Genomic DNA, 23,519 nt, shown 5'->3' on the forward strand with positions numbered 1-23,519 from the left:
TGTAGTGATATCTCATTATAGTTCTAATTTACATTTTCCTAATGGCTAATAATGTTGAGCATCTGTTCCTGTGCTTATTTGCCAGCAGTATATACTCTTTGGTAAAATATCTCTTGACGTCTTTTGCCCATTTTCTAATTGGATTGCTTGCGGATTTATACTCTTGAATGTTGAGAGTTCTTTATATATTCTAAATACAAATCCTTCGTTGGATGTTATTTGAAAATATATTCCCCAATATATCATTTGTCTTTCCATCCTCTTAATAGGGTCTTTCACGGAACAAATGCTTTTTAAAATTTTGATGAGGTCCAATTTTTCAATTTTTCCTTTTACCCATTTACTTTTCATTTAACACATAATTACTGGATGTCTACAATTTATCAAGATAATGTTCCAGGTGCTCATAGGAAACAAAGATGTGATGTGGTCCCAATTCCAACACATTTCCAGTCTAGCTGGGAAGGCTGGAGATGTACCCAAATATTACATAAGAAGTGCTAAGTGGCACGGAAGAGGGAGAGATACATTTTTTTGAAAATCAGATATTATGTTTCAGCTGATAGGGAAGTAGAGGGTGAAGGTCACCACTTCTATGCCAGAGAATGCCACAAAATGGCCTAGAAATTTCCCTTTTAAGTCCATTTTTTCCAGGTTAAGAATTGTAATTTTTAGATAACTAACATATATTAAATCTCATTATGTGCGAAGCAATTTCACATGCATTGTATCAATTAATAACAATCTTGTATGAATTAATAACAATTAAGGGCAATGGAGAGGATTACACCATATTTTACATGTAGGGAATCTGGGATTCAACAAAGTTAAGTAACTTGCCTATGGTCACACAGATAGGAAATGGTAAGGTCAGACTGGCACCCCAGTCTTGCGATTAATGCTCTTTTAATTCTACCCCAAATCCTCCTGAGACATGTCCTTTTCCTGCCAGTATAAATTCATCAATCTTATGGCTAAGAAACAGACTGTCTGAGTCACATTTTAAAAGAAAACACAAGGGACTTCCCTGGTGGTCCAGTTGGTAAGATTCTGTGCTCCCAATGCATGGGGCCCGGGTCTGATCCCTGGTCAGGGAACTAGATCCTGCATGCATGCTGCAACTAAGAGTTCAAATGCCTCAACTGAAGATCCTGCATGCCACCACTAAGACCCAGCACAGCCTAAATAAATAAATAAATAAATAATTTAAATAAAATTTAAAAAGACAATACATTTCCTTGGCGCACAAAAGTCAATGAGCTCTTCCTGATAATGGAAGGATCCATTAAAACTCTTACAGTGGTCAAGATCACGCAGAAAATGGAAAAGCAAGCACAGCCTGTGAGTCATGAGGGGCCAAAGAAGGGGTAGATATTGCTGGAACTCAGTAAAATTTTGCTGGATGACAGCTCAGCATGGAGTAATCATGGAGGGAGCATTTTAGGTCATCTTGTTGTCAGCTCATTGTTACCCAAATCATCTTCAAATGACAAACTTTTCATGGGGAATGTTAAAAAAAAATGAATAAGAGCTCTGGTGAAGAACTAAAGCCTGTTTCTGACCTAAAGGATGACAAATAGGGAGCTGGTGCTCTTTCTCATTCATAACGTCCCTGGATTTCCATCAGTACTTTCTTCCTGTTTTATTTGTGACCTTACCCAAATCATTGAACTATTCTGTATTTATTTGTCTTTCTTTTAAAATGTTTATAACTTAGGGAAGATGTTAGGACCTTAATTTTGAGTCTGTAAAGAGGTAAATTTATATATTAGGTCAGTTTTGTAAACACCTGTATGATGTCAAATAACCTTTGAACCCCATCCCCATTTTTGTCATGATGCAGCCACTGGCAGGCCGCATGTGGAGAGTAATCCTTTCACATTCTACATGCCAAACTTCACCCGGATGGCCTGGGATCCAGCTGCAAAAGCAAAGGTCTTCACAGTGTCTGGACATGAATGAACACAAGCATTTACACGTGGCTTAGCAGACTAGTCATGAACTACCTGCAAACATCTGGGCGAACTTACTTCCACCACTGTGTCCATCTCACTGACCTTGCAAACAATCAGAATACCCAAGTCTCAGACTGCTCAAGGATGACTGAAAGAGGGCAAATGAGTCTTCTTGGGCAATTTAATGTGCATTCTGGGAAGGAAAAGACTGCCTCATTCTTGGATCCTAACCACTGAGAAGACAAGCCTGAACCGGGAGGGGCCACCATGGAGTAGGTCAGCTTAACAATGAAGCCCACAGAGGAGAGCAGAGAGGAGAGGAGGAGGGAGAGAGGAGGGAAGGGGGAGGGAGGAAGAAAGAAGGTGGGGGCTGAGATTCCAGTTCTATTGATACTTCTGACGTCACTTGAGAGCCCCTGAATCCATCTGTGCCTGAAGTTAGACCTACCATTTTGTATAACAAAAGGTAAAAAGAAGAACATTCGAGAAATACATTTGGTTGTAGATTCTCTCTAGGAGGGTACGCACGAAGGTGAAAAGCAATGGTTGCCTCCAGAAGAGAAACTGAGAGGCTGGGAGACAAGGGTGGCAGGGGGACTTGCTAACCGTGTATTCATTTGCGCTTTTAAATTTTCGTACCACTGCCAATCTTAATCAAGCACAGACAAAGTTGAAAGTGAATGTAAATTAAATAGAAACAAAACACAAACTTTCTTCCACTTTAACCAATTTGTGGATAATAAAATCGCCTTGAGAGGAAACCAGATCTTTAGATAAATCAACTCCTTTACCTTCCAAGTTCCCTTCTTAAATGTTCTTTTGTTTTTGCTTTTTTAGCTGCTGCCGACAGATCAGCAAATGAGCCGTCCATTTCTACTGCGCAAATTTACAAGGAGAGAACAGCTTCAATCCATGGTCCTGAGAGAGGGTTCCCAGGGTTTTAGGAATCACCCACGTAGCTGTATTACGATGGCGCGACTTCCGTCCTGCAGCGAAAATTGATAATGTGCTTCCACAGCCGAGTTGTTAGGGCTGAGGCAGTCCGTTTTAGAAAGATTCTGGGCCCTGTGCTCTGACGGATGCAAACGCGCAATGAAGCCCTGGCCTGAAGGTGAACCTTTCAACTCCCAGTCCTTCTTCCGGGACCCGGAACTCCAGGCAAGAGCCCGAATGCGGTCCTCACTGGCAGCAGTCTTTGGGCGTCCTTGTGACAGAGCGGGCTCACTAGTCCTGCGGTGCGGCAGCGACGGGGGCTTTGGGACATTTGGGAGAGCAGTAGCCTGGGAGATCCAGCTCTCTAAGCCAAAAGCGATACCAGTCAACGTGTGTTGAACGAAGGAGTGTCGCTAGCGCAGTAAATTCAGGAGAGAACGAAAGGAACCCAGACCAGGGGATGGGTCACCACGATGACTTTAAATACCCAGGCACTATGAAGTGAGGAAGAGCTGTCTTTGGAGACACTCCGGCTTCGGTGAGGCTGGGGAAGGAGGGCGCCCACACTCCGGAAGCCAGGCCGGCCCCGGATTCGGGTTACCAGGCATTCGGCTGTCAGGGAGGGTCCGGGCGCCCGGGGCGCAGGGGCAGGGAAGAAAAAGCCTGACTTCAAAGCTGGTAATGACTTGAGGGCTCATCTGGCTACCCCGGGGCCGGGGGCTCGACACCGCACTGCGCCTCAAGGTAGGGCACAGAGCCGGGCGCGGGTCTCTGTCTCTGGCGCTCTCAGCCCCAGCCCCGCCCCCTGCCGCGCCGCGCCCCGCCCCTCCCGCGCGGGCCGCCTGCGCGCGGAGGGGAGGGCCTGAGAAGCCCGCCGGGCAGGCGACCCCCGCCCCAGCACGGGCGCGAGCGCGCGCCCCCCTCCCACCGGGTGCCCGGCACTCGCCCCCGCTCCGGGCGCCTCTGATTGGTCGTCGCCCCGGCCGGCAGGTGTCGGCAGGGGCTGCGTCCACGCTGGCCCTGGCTCCCTGCGGCGCGGGCGCCTCCCTCGCAGCCGCTGCCGCTGTCGCGCTCCCGCCTCCCGCGCCCCCTCTGAGCTCCCCCTGCGGCTGCGATTCTGGCGGCCGAGCCCCCGCAGCGCTGCAGCTCAGATCTGGCGCGCCGACCGCCCCGTGCCCCTGCCTTGCTGCTCGCAGCTGCCTAATCCACGCGGCGCTTTGCGGCAGGTGCCCCAGGCTTCCCGAGGCGCGGTGGCCTGAGAGCGGCCGCCATCGATGACCCCTGCCGCCATCGATGACCCCGGTCACGGATCTGCTCCAGCCCGGCCACCCCGTGTGAGTACCGTCCCCTCCCCTCCGGCAGCTTTGCGCCACTCTCCCCCTTACGTTGCCGCAACTTCGGGGGTGGGTGTATGGAGGTGTCTCTCGTGTCCCTGTACACCCCGTGAGCGTCCTGAACCAGGGCTCCGGGGCACTGCCAGTCCGCCTCTGCGGAGGGGGTTGGGGGGGCATCGAACTTGCTAGGGGGTCGTAGCAGAATCAGAACCGCCCCTTTCTCCCGCTGCCGGGGTCCGAGCTCAGCTCTGCCTTTCCTTCGCGGTTTGCAATTCCACTGGCCGCGTAGATCTTGGGCTGCTTCACCGCGCACCCACTAAGCTCCTGGCGCGCTGGCGGGGCGCCTTAAACCATCAGGTAAGCGCCCGGAGCAGCCCAGCGCGACAGACTTGATTCTTTTCCACTCTTAATTTCTGTAAAATGGGACTAATCAGGGACTCGTTCAAGGTCACGGCTGGTGCGCGGACTAAGAACCGGAGTCGATTACTTCTGGCCGGGTTCTAGGACGGCCTGGGGAGGAGCGGCTGTTGCGGGGTGTGAGGTGCTCACTTCAGCTTCATCCCGGTCTCCTCCTTCCTACTCCCTACCCTCCAACTCCACTGTTTTTTGTTGAGGTCGGGAACCGATTCTAAAGTACCCTTCAGAGGTTTGGATGTAGCCGCGGGGTATCTTCGGGGAGCGCGGAGCGGAGCGATTCCTCATTGGGAACCCGGGGACCTGCAACATTTGCTGCATCCCTTCCATTCCCCGTCACTTAATTTACTTATGTCTCCGCAGGGTAGGGGAGTTTGCTAGGTGCCTGCTCTTAGATCCGTCCTGTTCCGTTTCCTTCTCCCAAATAAGCCCTGTCCCGAGGATAAGTAAGTATCCGAGAGACTCGGACTGCACACACCAGTTTGGACCCAGGGACTTCCTAAGAGAAGCAGTAAGCTCTGGGCTTGGCTCCTATCTGATCTTAGAAAATGCCTTAAGTCTGGCTTTATTTCTGCCCGCTCCACTCCCGACCCCTTGACCTGGAGGTTTCCCACTTTCCCAGGGGAAGGTGGAATCCAGTCCCAGAATGTGTGTGAATGTCGCCAGAGGTGACTCATTTACTCCAGACCCATTGAGGCAGCTCCTGTGGGGCTGTGGGCAGTTCTCAGAGTTTTGGGCTGGGGAGAGGGTCGCCCCTCCTCTTTTGGCGTTATCATCCTGCCCCTCCAACTCAGCCTCCCTCGCCCCAACTCAGGGATGAGATGACCACTTAGATAGTTTTGTGATGTCTGACAAACATCTTTGAGCCTCAACTTTTTAAATCTATAAAATGGAATAATCCCTGCTTTTAGTCTTCCGAAGGCAGTTGGGGTTCAGGGTACGTGATAGATGTGAAAGTAGAGGACTATGGTCCAAGAGGATGGGACCTGAGCTGTGGGTGGAAATGGGGGTGATTTAAATATATTTTCACAGCAACTTTGGGACTGTATTCTCAGGTCTAAAAATCCCTCTTTCTAAACAAATTTAGTTTGGTAAGACTTTGAAAATATTATTTTTCATCTTCCTGTTGATGTTCCTTGCCTGCCCATGGGCAGCCCCATCTCTCCTAGTTACCCCCACCCCAGCCATCACATCTGTAGTTTGTCTTTGTGGGCTGAAAGCTAGCTGTCTTTATGGGGCTGGGGGCTGTCTCTGTGGAGTTGGGGGTTGTGTCTGGTGGTGGGGCAGTGTGTCTGTGTTTGGGGGGCTTGTCTCTGTGGAGATGGTGTGTATCTCTTTGTGTCAAGTTCTCTCTGTGGTCTAGGTTTTGTGTGTGGAGGAGGAGGGAGAACTGTCTGCTCCAGGATCTGAGAAAGTAAACTGTTAACCACCTTCAGCAATTAAGCTAACAGTGGTATTGATTGAGTCCTGTCTCCTTCCTCCCTGTCTAGAGAGACAGGAGAGCTCATCTGTGGCCATGGCCCTTAGAGCAATTGATACACAGACTGAAATACCTTGTAGAGAAGAGTTAGGCATGCCCCTCTTTTTGCCTTCCTGGTTATTGTGTTTGTCTCAAAGGCAAGTTAAGGAGGGTTGACTGACTTGTCAGACCTTTGAGTTATAATATCATCCCAGAAAATTGCACAGATCTGAAGTGTGCCCTCAATGGATTTTCACAAACTGAACACACCTGTGTAACAAGTGCCCAGATTAAGACCTAGAATATTCCCAGCCTCCCAGTTACCCCCTACAGGCACTATCACCCCCCCTCCCCTGAGGGTAACCAACATCCTGTTTAGTTTTGTCAGGTGAGTTTTATTTTTTGTTACTATTATTATTTATCATTTTAGTTTCAAAGCTAAAATGAAACTGCTTGATGTTTTTCACTTTTTTATATATGCAAACCAAAGGTAGTTATACCTAAGCCAGTCCAGAAAGCTAGAAGGAAGAATTTGGTCTTAAGATCTGGGTGGAGTCTGATCTGGTTGTCCCCCGAAAATCTGATCATCAGTTCTTGCGTGATGTAACAAGCCCAACCCCAGATATAACAGTGCTGACATTGGAGGCTGCTCTATTCATAGAGTGTATTTGAATAATGCAAATCTGAAATAGTGTGGTAACAAAATATGAATGAAGAAAATACATAAGTGAATTCTTCATTTGACATATCAAAATAGAAGTATTTTGAATTCCTCAAAGTTATAAATTGGTAGAGAATCACAGAATTTTAAGGTTGAGCAAATTATGAGCTGTTTGTGCTGTTGCCACATGGTGGAGCCACGTTGGCTGGATAACTGAAATACCCACTATCCTTTCCCAAGTACTCGGGAAGGAGTCCCAGGAATAAAATTCAACAGCTCAGTATCTCCAAAAGTGATTTCCAAACACTGTGGTTTTTCCAGTGGCTGGGAGGCAGGCCTCCCCTCTGGTGCCTGCTACTAAGTCCATGGATAGAACCCTATCCCAGCTTTTGAGGAGGGTGGCTTGCGGATTAGAGGCAGGTATATGTTGGAGCTGAATGGAGCTGAGATACTATTGCCTTCTGTTTAATAATATGGAGCTGTGGTATGTCCTTGGGATTCTAAAGAGGTTAACTGAAAAGCTAGCTTAGGTGTGTTATGATCCTTTTGGTCTCATTTTACCCCAGAATCCTTCCAAAGGTGTGAGAGAAGGAATTCTCTTTCCTGAGGCAGGTAGCTCTCTTCACAGAGCACTGTCCATGGTGAACTTGGAAGAATAAATAGGCCTGGGTATAGCCAAACTGTTGCTAGAAGAAATGCCCTGTGTTCCACAGAGAGGGGGCCAAGTCACAGGGGAACCCACCAGGGGTGGCAGTGTTGTATCCAGCTGTGGAGAGGGCTAAGCGGACGCATCCAGTGCCTTTCTCCTGTCCATCACCTTTTAACTGTCAGTGTGTCTGAGACGCTGTTTAGAAGTTTGTATTTGTGTGATGGCTGCCATGCCTTTGATTGCTGAGAGTGTTGAGTGTTTGCATATGCTGGACACTATATACATATATATACATATATATTCGTTTAATGTTCTAAACAGGAGGAGGGTGACTTTCCCATCTTATAGATGAAGGAACTGGGCCTTGACAATTAAGCACTCTTAAGTTTACACACTATGTGAGCCACAGTGAGGACTGAGAGCCAGTCTCTCAGGTGGCTTCCCTAGCTGAGTTGTACCCTCTGCAGGGTTCGAGGTGTCTTGCGTAATTCTTTTGTCCTCCCTGACACCTAGTATAGCACGGTACATGTAGTAGCTACTTGAGTCGAAATCTGTGATTGCCATAAATAGAAAATTCTCTGCTGAGCAAGAGGGAAATCCAGACAGTGAAGGATGAGAATTTGGGATTGAGTCCATGCAGCCTATAACATTGGGGCTGAGTGTGTGGCCATCAGAATGTGTAGTCTCATTTTGTGTTTAAAATTTTATGTAAATGGAAATAGAGTCACAGACATAGAACACAAACTTATGGTTACCAAAGAAGAAAGTGGGCGCAGGGGGAGATAAATTAGGAATTTGGGATCAACAGATACACACTACTATATATAAAATAGATAAACAACAAGGATCTACTACTGTATAGCACAGGGAACTATATTCAATATCTTGTAATAAACTATAATGGAAAAGAATCTGAAAAATAATATATATGTATGTATAACGGAATCACTCTGTTGTACATCTGAAATGAATACAACATTGTAAATCAACTATACTTCAATAAAAAAAAATGATGCTCTCAGAAGAACTTTATGTTTACCTAGAAGACTGAAGGGTGGAAGGGGGAAATGCATAGAGGGCTAATGGTATACACCTTTTAATAAAATGACATGTAAAAAATGAAAATAAACAAATACATTATAAAAATTGTTATATAAATGGAGGCTTGCCATTGATTTTTGTGATTTGCTTTTTTTCCACGCAACATTGGTTTTTGACATATGTTGATAATTGTAGATCTAGTTGATTCATTTTACTGTAGTCTTTGTTTGTTTAATATTCCAGAGTCAATTCCCCACTGAAGGTCAAAATGATGTTTTTACCTTTTGCTATTACAAAAATATTGCAAGGAATATCCTTGATAGGATCTTGTAGAAATGTATAAGAGTGTGTCTAAGGTATATACCCCCAGAAGTTGAGTAACTGGGTGGTAGGACTTGCATCAACATCTCATGTTTGTAAATTTTGGAGGTTAATCCTTTGTCAGCTGCTTCATTTGCAAATATTTTCTCCCACTCTTAGGGTTGTCTTTTCCTCTTGTTTATGGTTTCCTTTGCTGTGCAAAAGCTTTTAAGTTTCATTAGGTCTCATTTGTTTTTATTTCCATTATCTAGGAGGTGGATCAAAAAGGATCTTGCTGTGATTTATGTCATAGACTGTTCTGCCTATGTTTTCCTCTGAGAGTTTTACAGTGTCTGGCCTTACATTTAGGTCTTTAATCCATTTTGAGTTTATTTTTGTGTATGGTGTTAGGGAATGTTCTAATTTCATTCTTTTACATGTAGCTGTCCAGTTTTCCCAGCACCACTTATTGAAGAGGCTGTCTTTTCTCCATTGTATATTCTTGCCTCCTTTATCAAAGATAAGGTGACCATATGTGCGTGGGTTTATCTCTGGGCCTTCTATCCTGTTCCATTGATCTATATTTCTTTTTTTGTGCCAGTACCATACTGTCTTGATTACTGTAGCTTTGTAGTATAGTATGAAGTCCAGGAGCCCAATTCCTCCAGCTCCATTTTTCTATCTCAAGATTGCTTTGGATATTCGATATCAAAAAAACCAAACAACTCAATCCAAAAATGGGCAGAAGACCTAAATAGACATTTCTCCAAAGAAGATATACAGATTGCCAACAAACACATGAAAGAATGCTCAACATCACTAATCATTAGAGAAATGCAAATCAAAACTACAATGAGGTATCACCTCACACCAGTCAGAATGGCCATCATCAAAAAATCTACAAACAACAAATGCTGGAGAGGGTGTGGAGAAAAGGGACCCTCTGTTGGTGGGAATGTAAATTGATACAGCCACTATGGAGAACAGCATGGAGGTTCCTTAAAAAACTAAAAATAGAATTACCATATGACCCAGCAATCCCAATACTGGGCATATACCCTGAGAAAACCATAATTCAAAAAGAGTCATGTACCACAGTGTTCATTGCAGCTCTATTTACAATAGCCAGGACATGGAAGCAACCTTAGTGTCCATCAACAGATGAATGAAAAAAGAAGATGTGGCACATAGGTACAAGGGAATATTACTCAGCCATAAAAAGAAATTGAGTTATTTGTAGTGAGGTGGATGGACCTAGAGTCTGTCATACAGAGTGAAGTAAGTCAGAAAGAGAAAAAAAATACTGTATTCTAACATATATATATGGAATCTAAAAAAAAAAAAAAGGTTCTGAAGAACCTAGGGCCAGGACAGGAATAAAGACGCAGATGTAGAGAATGGATTTGAGGACATGGGGATGGGGGAGGGTAAGCTGGGACAAAGTGAGAGAGTGGCATGGACATATATACACTATGAAATGTAAAATAGGTAGCTAGTGGGAAGCAGCCACATAGTACAGGGAGATCAGCTTGGTGGTTTCTGACCACTTAGAGGGGTGGGATAGGGAGGGTGGCAGGGAGACACAAGAGGGAGGAGATATGGGGATACATGTATATGTATAGCTGATTCACTTTGTTATAAAGCAGAAACTAACACAGCATTGTAAAGCAATTATACCCAATAAAGATGTTTAAAAAAAATAAAAAAAGCATCTCTATGTTACTTCAATTTTGCTAGGTTTTGCAAATGGCCCTCTGAAGCTGTTTACCACTTAACACTCCCACTAGCACTGTCTTGGAGTTCTTGGTATCCTAATATCTTTGGCTTTGTCTGACATTAATCAGTTGTTTTAATTTTGATTAATCTGATAAGTGTGGAATGTATTTCACTACTTTTACTTTGCATTTCCCTTACAGATCTTTTAAAAATATTTTGATTTTCAAGTTTTCCTTTCTATGCATTGCCATTTTTTATGAGATAAAACGTTTAGATCTTGAAACTCATCTGAAGTTTATATTTCTGTACTGTGTGAGGCAGGGATCTAATGTTTTCCATATTGAAAACCATTACCCCATTATCATTGAATGAATATTTATTTTCTCATTTATTTTGCTGCCATCTCTGTTATATACCAATTTTGGTTATATTTTTGGATCTGTTTCTTAACTCTGTTCTGTTCTATTAATCTTTTTGTGATTCCTGAGCTAATACCACTTTCATTTAGTTATTAAAGCTTTGTAATAAATCTTCCCTTCCTAGCCTTGTTCTTCAAAATTGTCTTGGCTATTCTTGACCCTTTAGGCTTCAACATGAATTTTAGGATCTATCCTAAATATCACTTCCTATGAAAAATACTGTTATCAAAATTTGGTAAAATAGAAAATAAAATGTATTTTCTTGTTTCTTTTTCTTCAAATATAAGTGCTAATCAAATGCTTTCATTTCCCATTATTTAGTGTGAATTTTTGGTCCCCATTTTAAGTGGATTTACTTTAAGTGACTCTTCTCTGGTACCAGATATCCTTGAATAATAAGGACCAGATGAATATAATTCTTTTAAACACAAATAAGATCTTTTTTTTCCACTCAACAACATATAAGCAGCATTAATGTCAATGATTATTCTTCTGTGTTATTATTTTTATCCTAATAATCCATTTCATTTGTATACCATAATCTATTCAACAAAATCATTCCTTTAAAACATTAAGCACTTTATACTTTTTATTGTAACTTCATCTTTGCACACATTTTTATTTTCTTAGGATGAATTACTTTGTCAGAATTTACCTACTTTTATTTAAATTTTGGATACACATTGCCAAATAACCCTCCAGGAAAGTCTATAAATTTATATTGCTCTTGGTAGTGTATGAGTGTGCCAGATCCCCATGCCTTGCTAGTGATAAACATAATTATTCATCAACATTGTCAATTTCATAGGCAAAAGGAAAAAAAAGAATCTTATTTTTTACTTTGCTATTCTCTTCTAGTGGGAGAGAATATGCCTTCATGTTTATTCATAGCCCACTTCACTAAAGAATTTTCCATAAGCGTTGTTTCTCTTTTACTTTCTGTGAAAGAAACTTGCATTATCACTCAGTGTTTTTGAGAGAACTATCAGATTGTTTATATAGATTATGTTCCTATTTTTAACTGTTAAATATTACTCTATCATATGAAAATACCATATTTTATTAATCTGTTACCTCCATGATGGACTGTAGATTTTTTCTGTATTTCTTCTGTGGCTATTACATAGATGTATGCAGTAAACATCTTTGAAATGTATTTATGCACTTGCAAAAGAAATTCTTGAGGATTTATGCCCAGAAGTAGAATTTTGAAGGGTCATATTTTACATAAACTTACAACTTGACCATTTGGTGCCAAATTTCTCCCAAAGTGGTTATACTCAAACATCCCTAGCAGTGTATATCATAGTATCTGTCACTTTAAGGAAACAATAATTCTAAGGAAGGAGGAACAAAGGTGTTAAAGTGAAAAGTACATATGTGTGTTTGTGTATATATGAATATCCTTAAGTTCGTTTAGAAAGCTCAGGGGTTTTTTACCTTTTCATTTCGAATCTTGCATCATATGAATGATTAAGTGTATAAATCATAAACATCATGTAAATATTTACTTGGCTTAGGAGAACTGGTGAGAGTTTAAGTAAAAGGTGAGCGATTTTATAGTGCCTTTATTCAGGGCAGTCTACAAGCCGGGGTAGTACATGACAACCAGAAAAGCACCTCTACCCAGCTCTGCGCCTCCCCACCCAGGGCAGGGGTTCTACCCTTAGACAATTGTTCCTTTTTATCATCTCCTCTTTTACAATTTAGAAGACCTTGGTTGGTATAAGTCCAAGGTAATAATGTACCATTAACACCCTCTTGCGAATGACCTTATGTGGATCAATTGCTAGTGATGGGAAGACCAGAACAGCATGAAACCACCAGAAGGTTATTGGGGAAAAGGCTCAAAGACGGACTTGTTTGGGGACAGGCTGGATTCGTTACTGAGAGAAACCTCATTCACTTCAGACTTACTCTGAGAATCAATTCTGCATTTGTGTAAAGAGAGTTAGAAGAGCTTAATGAAACTGCCTAAATGCTGTTTGAAAACCGCTTTCAGCATTGTATTCAACCATGTGTTATTTGCCCTCATTACGTTTCCTAGGTAATTGTAAGTTAAATTTTTTGGTGTACATTTATATATCATCAGTTGGGGAAAGAAAACCATTCTGTGGAAAGTCCTTTTTTGGCTGTGATTTACAGTGTAATGCCACTGATGTGACAGATATGTGATCTGCAGCTGGGATGCACAAATCCATTCTGTGGGCTGACAGTTTAATCTCTCTGAGCAGATACTTCGGAAAAGAACACAAGACATGAGAGAGAGGAACGGGGATGCCTACAGGACAGAGGTGCCCATGGCCCCAGGATCTAGTGTGGCTATTTGCCAAAGTCCCCAAATAATCCCATACTGACTCATGGCTCAGAAAACTGTCATCCTATATGGTTCTCTCTTTTTGGTATGAAATGTAACTACTTCAGAGTATACAGGGTCACTTTCTAGGCTTCAAAACCTGCATATCACTGGAGAAAAGGAAAATGACTCAAGCCCCTTTATGTTATCTTTTTTCTGAAGATAGTCCAGTCTGCATATGCAGTGCTACCAGACCCAAACCTCTTCCTAACCTCCTCTTGAAAACCTTTGTCTCAATCATCATTTCACTTTATTTGTGCAGCTCCAGCCTCTGAAAATCTGGCAGGTTCTGTTTTTGTGTTTGTGTTATATAAATGTGGTTTTGTTGTTTTGCTTTCTTTGAAAAACAATTTATTGATCATTAGGGACTTTGATTTACTAGAATGACATGTAACCAGAGTATTCGAGATTAGTCTCTTTCTTTTATGGCTAATTAGAAGAAATTTTTTAAAATGCTGTTTTAATGGAATCCTTGATTAAAATCTATTAGAAATCTGCCAGTGGGTCTTTCAGCTCCACGGTCCACTGAATGTCAGGTGCTTCTCCCAGTACTGCAGATCTTGCAGCCCGGATGCTTGAATGCCCGCCATCCCCCAACCATCCTCTGTGCTCTCAGATCTGAATCCTTCCTCCCACGGCTTCCAGGTACCTTACGCTTGCTCTTCCCACTGCCACCACCCCTGCTTTCTGCCTCAGTTCCCCTCCCCTCAGCCTGGTGCTGATGGTGGATGCCGAAGTAATGCTGATATTTCCCCTTCTCTTCCATAAATGATCCAAAAGCAACAAAGAGAATGAGAAACAAAAAAACCCCAAACACCATTTCTGGCAAATTTGGGAGATGGTTGGAATTGTTTCCCTCAAAAGATGGAAGAGCTGCCAGAAGAAGAGAGATCAAGTGGCGGTGCACAGGGAGAGGCATGGAGATGTGCTCTGTGTGTTGTCAAGAACACTTCTTGGGAAGTCAGGGGCTCTCCTGGGGTACAAAACCCAAGTCCCTTCTATGCCCCAGTGGGATGAGGAAACCTGTAGAGGCAGCCACCGCTTCCCTCCTTAGCTCTTGGTCCATCTCACCAGAGTTGTTACAGGTTCTTTTTAGACTTTCCAAAGAACCAACTGTTCATTTTCTCTTCTTGGTTGTGTCATTCTTTTTCATTTTACTTAATCTCTGTTTTCATCCTTATTATTTCCTTCTTTCTACTTTCTTTGGCTTTACTCTTTTTCTCACCTCTTAAATTTACATGATTACTCATTTAATTTCAGCCTTTCTTTCATGTGTATGCATTTAGTGCAATAAATTTCCCTCCAAGTGTTGCTTTAGCCATATTTGTATTCTACATGTTTTGATATGTAGTGTTTTGTTATTGTTCACATGTGAGTTTTTAACATTTTCATGATGATTTCTTCTTTGACTTATGACTTATTTGTAAGCTTTTATTTTATTCTTTAATTTCCAAAACCTTTTAGCAATTATTTTTCTATTTTAATTCTATCTTTATTCTAGTTTAATATTTTTAATAATATCTACTTTAATTTTCTATTTACTATTTTTAAATATTTTTCTATTTTAAATTTTTTCCATTTTAAGTATTTTCTATTTTAACAGTGATTAGAGAATGTGATCTACATGATTCCATTTCTTTGAAATTTGTTGACACTTGTTTTATGACCTAGTACATAGTTTTCACAAATGTTCTGTATTTCCTTGAAGTTACTGGTTTGCAGTGATCCATATATGTTCATTAGCTTAAACTAGTTAATTGTGTTATTCAAATCTTCCATCTTCCTTCCTCATTTTTTTGAAGTTTGATTAATCAGTTATTGAGGGAGAAATATATAGAGGTGAATTTTTCAATTTAATCTTGTGCTTCTTTCAGTTTTTGCTTTGTAAATTTTGAAGCTGTATGTTATTAGATGCATTCTAGTTTAATTTTTTCCTGGTTAGTCAAGCATATGTCATTATGAAACGACACTCTTAATCTGTAGCAATGCCCTTGTTTCTAGGTCTGAGAAAGACAAATATCACATGATATCACTTATATGTGGAATCTAAAAAATGAAACAAGTGAACTTATTTATAAAACAGAAATAGACTCATAGACATAGAAAGCAAACTTATGGTTACCATTGGGGATAGTTGTAGGGAGGATAAATTAGGAATTTGGGATTAATGAGTACACATTACCATATATAAAATAGACAGATAAACAACAAGGATCTACTGTATAGCCTAGGGAGCTATATTCAATATCGTGTAATAAACCAGAACCTGAAAAAGAATATGTGTGTGTGTGTGTGTGTGTGTGTGTGTGTGTGTGTGTGTATAACTGAATCACTTTGCTCTTCACCTGAAACACTGTAAATGAACTATACTTCAATAAAAAATAAAAATAAAAATAAATAAGTTAAAAAATAGATCTGTTTCGGATAGAGCTATACCAATTTTTTTTGCTTAGTACTTGCCTATCTTATCATTTTCTTATCCTTTCACTATCAACAATTCTGTATATTTTTATTCCACTTGTGAAACTCTTGTAAAGAGCATAAATTTGCTTTATTTTTTCCAACCTGTAAGTTTTAATGTGAAAGTTATGTTCATTTATAGTGCTACTATTAATATATTTGGATTTATTTTATCATTTTACTTTCTTCTCTTTCATTGTCCCACTTTTAATATATTTACTCTATCTAATTGCTTTTTCTATCAATTTAGATTCTCTTTCCTACCCCACATTACATGTCCCTCCTCCACTTATTCAAAAGCCTTACACTCATTTCTATTTTCTTGTGTTTATTATATGGTTATTTTAGCACACATATTTACCTTAACAAAATCTGATCATCCCTCTACCCAATTTATATGTTAACATTGCCTGGTGTTTTAGTCAGACTTTTTAAAACCCCATCTATTTATTTTTTCCCACATGGTAAGCAATTTGTTGACAGTATGATTCCACTGTCTTCCAATTTCCATTGTTTCATTTAAAGAATTTATCTAACAATCTGATTATTGTTCTTTTGTAGTAATCTTTCTTTTCATTCTGGCGGATTTGAGTTTCTTTTCTGTGTATTTTTTATTCTGAGTTTCACTACAATGTATGTAGAAATGGGTTTCTTTTTAATCATCCCCCTCAGGATTCACTGGACTTTGTAAATGTGAGAATTGATGTCTAATCAGTGTTCTGGAAAATTCTCAGCCATTATTTCTTTGAATATTGCTTTTCCTTATTCTCTACTCCTGAAACTGAGCAGATATGTGGGACCTTCCTTCTATATCATCTGTGTTTTTAACCTCTCTTCCATGTTTTACTTCCTTTCTCAGTACTGCATTCAGCTTCTTATTTCAGCCCTGTCTACCAATTCATTAATTCTTTTCACTGCTGTGTCTATTCTGTCCTTTAAACTCTCCACTGAGTTTCCATTAACTTTTTCAAATATGTGTGGTAATTTTTATAGTTTCTTGTTCATTAGTTGTACTTTGATAAACTCTTATTTCCTTAGCCATAAAAAGCATACTTATTTGAGGTTTTATATAAAATAATCTTATTATTAATAGGAATTTAACAATTGGAGAAGACTGGTCAGGCAGTCTACTTCTGGGTTCCTTATTAATGTGGAATAAAGTGAAAGAACAAACAAGGGGCCAGGTAGGGGGTCAAGCCCTCGAACTAAGACCCTCCCCACCCAGAATTTTTACCCACCCCCATCACAAGGTGCAAGAGATGTTTGTGGGCTTGAGCGATACTGAGCTTCCTTGGACATCCTCAGCCTCCTCAGTGAGGACCACTGAGTGTCCTGATCCCTCGGAATAAGTCCGCCCCTACTCAGTGAACATCAGTAGGAGCCCCTCACACTGGACCATCATACTGACTCTGGCCTTCTGCTCCCCATTGACCAGGTCAAGTAGACACTTGAAACACTTATCCCTCCTGCCCCTCCTCACTCACGACCCCACCCGACTCTGCCTTGGGTGGACCAGCACTCATCCCATCATGCTCTTTATCCTGTTTGTCAGTGCCCTGGGCTCCAGGACCACATACCCTCAGCTCTTGATGACTTTAGCTCCAGATAGAGGATCTTGTTAACATCCTGGAGTTCCTTGAGTTCCTTTGCTGCAATTCTTTGACTTCCACCCAACCCTCCCACTTACTTCCATAGTCATAGATAGATGTTTTCATTTCCAGTTATGGCTGGCCCTTCATAATGTGTTTCATGCATCATGCTTTCTGATAACCAACCTCCATCTTCCAATCCTTTCCCTCTCTTACTCCAATTCCAACGGTCCCTCGGTGTTCCTGACCTCCTGTCTGTGATCCCTGACACTTGAGGTCCTCTCCTTCTGCCTTTTCCAGCCAATGGCAATCCTTTGAGCACCCCCAGTTCACTTGCTCCTCTCAGGCAGCACTTGGTAGAACCACACACTGGCTAAACCCTAATCTCTGCTTCCTCCTGCCTGCATTTGAGCTGCTGAATGTGGCTGGAGAAGAGCTCACAAACAATTGATGGGTCTTACATGGCCAGGAATGTCAGATGGATCCTTAAAGTGCCTGATATTTCTCTGGTCCCTGCACTCTCCCATTCTCTTCACTGATTGTTTCACATTCGCTCCCATCTCTGCAGACGCCTACACCTCCTCTTCATTCTCACTCTTACACGATGTCCCCACTTCCACTCTCACTGAGAAAACTGAGCCATCAGAGGGGAGCTTCCACAGACTTGCTCCACCATCTGCCTACCTGCCCTGCATCTGTTGCCATATACTCTGCCTTTTGTTTTGTGACTAAACATGAAATTTCTATGCTCTATCCAAAGCCATTCCTTCTACTTCCTGGCACTGGAGCCCATCTTCCTTGAATACTCAAGGATACCACTCTAGTAATTCCCCCTTCTGTCTTCTGTATCACCAGTTTCCCTCTCTTTACCAGGTACTTCTCGTTGGCTTATAAACATGCTATTTCTCCTTTCTTGGAAAACACTCCCTCCTCATATCACTTCCACTGCTAGCAGTGGCTCCATTTTTCTACTTTCCTGTATATAAAAACTAGTAAGAGTTGTCCAGACTTGCTCTCTGCAAATGCACTCCTCACATTCCCTGTTAACCCACCCTTGCAGGTTGCCAGCCCAGTTTCATCAACTTCACAAGCAACTGTCGAGATTGACCATCACCTACTAAATACAAGGGTCTGTTCTCAGTCCTCATCCTCCATGAACTTCTAGCATCATTTGACTCAGCCAATCAGTCCCTCCTCATTGGTACACTTTCTTCACCATGCCTGGAGGATACACTCTTTTTTTTTTTTTTTTTTTCGGTACGCGGGCCTCTTACTGTTATAGCCTCTCCTGTTGCGGAGCACAGGCTCCGGACGCACAGGCTCAGTGGCCATGGCTCACAGGCCCAGCTGCTCGGCGGCATGTGGGATCTTCCCAGACCGGGGCACGAACTTGTGTCCCCTGCATCAGCAGGCGGACTCTCAACCACTGCGCCACCAGGGAAGCCCGAGGATACACTCTTGATTTTCCTTTTAACTCCTTGGAAGTACTCTCTCCTCTCTCTAGCTGGTTCTTCATTTTTTGCTTGCCCTTTTAATGTTGGAGTGCCCCACGGCTGAGTCTTTTCTCTTCTCTGCCTTTTTGTTTATATCCCCTTCCTGCAGACCTCATCTTGTTTCATGGTTTTAAATACCATCTATGTCAGTGATCCCCAGACATATATCTCTAGGCTGGACCTCTCTACCCAACTCTTTGAATAACCTCCTTGACATTTCCTGGATGTGCAATAGTCATTTTCAAATCAACTTTTTGACAGTACAACCTTCCAAGATTGAACCAGGAAGAAACAGAAAATATAAACAGACCAGTCACAAGCACTGAAATTGAAACTGTGAGTAAAACTCTTCCAACAAACAAAAGCCCAGGATCAGATGGCTTCACAGGCAAATTCTATCAAACATTTAGAGAAGAGCTAACACCTATCCTTCTCAAACTCTTCCAAAATGTAGCAGAGGGAGGAACACTCCCAAACTCATTCTACAAGGCCACCATCACCCTGATACCAAAACCAGACAAAGATACTACAGAAAAAGAAAAATATAGGCCAATATCACTGATGAACATACATGCAAAAATCCTCAACAAAATCCTAGCAAACAGAATCCAACAGCACATTAAAAGGATCATACACCATGATCAAGTGGGGTTTATCCCAGGAATGCAAGGATTCATCAATATACGCAAATCAATCAATGTGATACACCATATTAACAAAGTAAAGTATAAAAACCATATGATAAAGATGATACAGACAGTTGGAGAGATATACCATGTTCTTGGATTGGAAGAATCAACATTGTGAAAATGACTATACTTCCCAAAGCAATCTACAGATTCAATCCCTATCAAACTACCCTATCAAATCCCTATCAAACTACCAATGGCATTTTTCACAGAACTAGAACAAAAAATTTCACAATTTGTATGGAAACACAAAAGAACTTGAATAGACAAAGCAGTCTCGAGAAAGAAAAACAGAGCTGGAGGAATCAGGCTCCCTGACTTCAGACTATACTACAAAGCTTCAGTAATCAAGACAATATGGTACTGGCACAGAAACAGAAATATAGATCAATGGAACAGGATAGAAAGCCTAGAGATAAACCCACGTTCATTTGGTCACCTTATCTGTGATAAAGGAGGCAAGAATGTAAAATGGAGAAAAGACATCCTCTTCAATAAGTGGTGCTGGGAAAACAGGACAGCTACATGTAAAAGAATGAAATTACAACACTCCCTAACACGTATACAAAACTAAACTCAAAATGGTTAGAGACCTAAATGTAAGGCCAGACACTATAAAACTCTTAGAGGAAAACACAAGGAGAACACTCTATGACACAAATCAAAGCAAGATCCTTTTTGACCCACCTCCTAGAGAAATGGAAATAAAAACAAAAATAAACAAATGGGACCTAATGAAACTTAAAAGCTTTTGCACAGCGAAGGAAACCATAAACAAGATGAAAAGACAACCCTCAGAATGGGAGAAAATATTTGCAAACCAAGCAACTGGCAAAGGATTAATCTCCAAAATATACAAGCAGCTCAAGGAGCTCAGTATAAAAAAAAAAAAAATCCAATCCAAAAATGGGCAGAAGACCTAAATAGCCATTTCTCCAAAGAAGATATACAGACTGACAACAAACACATGAAAGGATGCTCAACATCACTAATCGTTAGAGAAATACAAATCAAAACTATAGTGTGGTATCACCTCACACTGGTCAGAATGGCCATCATCAAAAAATCTACAAATGATAAATGCTGGAGAGTGTGTGGAGAAAAGGGAACCCTCTTGCACTGTTGGTGGGAATGTAAATTGACACAGCCATTATGGAGAACAGTAGGGAGCTTCCTTAAAAAACTAAAAATAGAACTACCATATGGCCCAGCAATCCTACTACTGGGCATATACTCTGAGAAAATAATAATTCAAAAAAGTCATGTACCACAATGTTCATTGCAGCACTATTTACAGTAGCCAGGACATGGAAGAAACCTAAGTGTCCACTGACAGATGAATGGATAAAGTAGATGTGGCACATATATACAATGGAGTTACTCAGCCATAAGAAGACATGAAATTGAGTTATTTGTAGTGAGGTGGATGGACCTGGAGTCTGTCATACAGAGTGAAGTAAGTCAGAAAGAGAAAAACAAATACCATATGCTAACACATATATATGGAATCTAAAAAAAAATAACAATGGTTCTGATGAACCTAGGGGCAGGACAGGAATAAAGATGCAGATGTACAGAATGGACTTGAGGACACAGGGAGGGGGAAGGGTAAGCTGGGACAAAGTGAGAGAGTAGCATTGACATATATACACTACCAAATGTAAAATAGCTAGCTAGTGGGAAGCAGCTGCGTCACACTGGGAGATCTGCTCGGTGCTTTGTGACCACCTACGGGGTAAGACAGGGAGAGTGGGAGGGAGATGCAAGAGGGAGGGGTTATGGGGATATATATATATACATATAGCTGATTGTTATACAGCAGAAACTAACACAGCATTTTAAAGCAATTATACTCCACTAAAGATGTTAAGAAAATAATTATTCAGATAACAAAAGAAAATTGTTTGGGGTTCAGTGTAGAGGCAAAGACCTAATTTTAGAGTAAAGTGGTGCCCCCAGTGAGCCTGCACAAATAAGATGACTCAGCAGTAGGCCTGATAGCATCTGTGCCATTCAGGTGGCTTCACTATTTAGATGTTGTTCTTCAACTAGATGCTTGAAAATGTGTCTCAGGGGGCTTAATATTCTTAACCCTAAATTTAGTCATTTTATTTCTGGGAATCTAGCCTAAGGGGAAAAAAAATCCTTAATGTGGAAAACCCTTATGCACAAAGATGTTTATCATAGTTTTCTATGAAATAGTCCAAAATTGGAATCAACCCAGAGGTACAACACTAGGAGCAGGTCAGTAAGTATTATATATCCACTTGATACAATATAATGTAGCCATTAGGAGTGATGCTTGAAAGTGATTGCACTAACATGAAAAAATTGCTGGAGATAAAAAGAGTTTAGCGAAAAAAGATGCATACTTCTGTGTATAATAGAACAAAAATAACAACGATCCCAACAAAAAGTGGGGGAAATGAGACTTAAATGAACCAATGGGTTGGCACTTGTTGTATTTTTTTGATGCTGTTAGGTGATTAATCTTCTTTTATGATATTATCATATCTTTCAAATTTTCATAAATGGGAACTTGGGGGTATTGAAAACTACACAGAAACTGTAAAGGAAAAACTCAGAAGAATGAGGTGGGCAGAGAGCTGTTAGAGGTTCCTTCTGATGAGCTCCTGGCCTGGATTGTTCCCCTTCAATAACTGTTTTGCAGAATTAAGAGTCCAGAAGCAAGCGATAGCAAAGAGATGGCTCAGGAAAGGGGTCCCGGCCAGACCAGGTTGGGGTGCACATTGTTAGCAGATCATCTCCCACCCATGTCTGTGGAAATTCAGAGCAGGGCCATGTGCTTTATTTCTGGGTTCTCCTCTGTCTGGCACATCACTGGGTCCAAGTGGGCACCAAGCAGTGTTTGCTGACTTTAGAATCAGTGGGCAGAAACTATAGCAAATTCCATCGGCCACATTACGGAATATTTACGTTATGCTTTTAGTGTGTTACCTTTGGATTTTGAGGAAAACAATGAAGACAGTTTGGCTAGAGAGCGTGTGGAGAAAAGGGAAACTTCTTACACTGTTGGTGGGAATGTAAATTGGTGCAACCACTGTGGAGAACAGTATGGAGGTTCCTCAAAAAACTAAAAACAGAATTACCATATGACCCAGCATTCCCACTCCTGGGCATATATCCAGACAAAACTATAATTCAGAAAGATACATGCACTGCTATGTTTGTAGCAGCACTATTTACAGTAGCCAAGAAACAACCTAAATGTTCATCGACAGATGAATGGATAAAGAAGATGTGGTATATATATATATACACACACACACACAATGAAATATTACTCAGCCATAAAAAGAATGAAATAATGCCATTTGCAGCAACATGGATGGACCTAGAGATGATCATACTAAGTGAAGTATGTCAGAAATAGAAAGACAATTACCATATGATATCACTTATATGTGGAGTCTAAAATATAACACAAATACAATGTTCATTGCAGCTCTATTTACCAGGATATGGGAGCAACCTAAGTGTCCATCAACAGATGAATGGATAAAGAAGATGTGGCACATATATACAATGGAATATTACTCAGCCATAAAAAGAAATGAAATTGAGTTATTTGTAGTGAGGTGGATGCACCTAGAGACTGTTATACAGAATAAAGTAAGTCAGAAAGAAAAACAAATACTGTATGCTAACACATACATATGGAATCTAAAAAAAGAAAAAGGTTCTGAAGAACCTAGGGGCAGGACAGAAATAAACAAGCAGACATAGAGAATGGACTACAGGACACGGGGAGGGGGAAGGGTAAGCTGGGACAAAGTGAGAGAGTAGCACGGACATCTATACACTACCAAATGTAAAACAGATAGCTAGTGGGAATCATCTGCATAGCTCAGGGAGATCAGCTCGGTACTTTGTGACCACCTAGAGGAGTGGGATAGGGAGGGTGGGATAAGGAGGGTGGGAGGGAGATGCAAGAGGGAGGAGATATGGGGATATATGTACACATATAGCTGATTCATTTTGTTATACAGCAGAAACTAACACACGATTGTAAAGCAATTATACTCAAAGA

At 41.3% G+C, this 23,519-nt stretch overlaps 1 protein-coding gene and 1 long non-coding RNA gene across 11 annotated transcripts in view; one reads left to right on the plus strand and one right to left on the minus strand.

The window, feature by feature from the left end:
* Window positions 1-3,688, minus strand: part of LOC136794991 (uncharacterized) — a 263,347-nt gene extending 259,659 nt beyond the window's left edge. For 4 of the 5 annotated variants that reach the window (XR_010842625.1, XR_010842627.1, XR_010842626.1 and 1 more), the window contains exon 1: window positions 2,747-3,674. This is a non-coding gene — a long non-coding RNA (uncharacterized lncRNA). Of the gene's footprint in view, window positions 1-2,746 lie in introns of all 5 variants that reach the window. The other variant, XR_010842629.1, reaches the window with a different exon arrangement.
* MYRIP (myosin VIIA and Rab interacting protein) overlaps window positions 3,104-23,519 on the plus strand; it is a 213,889-nt gene continuing 193,473 nt past the window's right edge. The window contains exons 1-2 of one of the 6 annotated variants that reach the window (XM_059075853.2): window positions 3,183-3,632; window positions 4,115-4,222. The gene's annotated coding sequence lies outside the window, so the exon portion shown is untranslated. Of the gene's footprint in view, window positions 3,633-3,710; window positions 4,223-4,360; window positions 4,580-23,519 lie in introns of those variants that run through there. The other 5 variants (XM_067044556.1, XM_067044558.1, XM_067044559.1 and 2 more) reach the window with 5 other exon arrangements.

Source organism: Kogia breviceps, chromosome 10 (genome assembly GCF_026419965.1).
Source record: "Kogia breviceps isolate mKogBre1 chromosome 10, mKogBre1 haplotype 1, whole genome shotgun sequence".
Lineage (NCBI taxonomy): Eukaryota > Metazoa > Chordata > Mammalia > Artiodactyla > Physeteridae > Kogia > Kogia breviceps.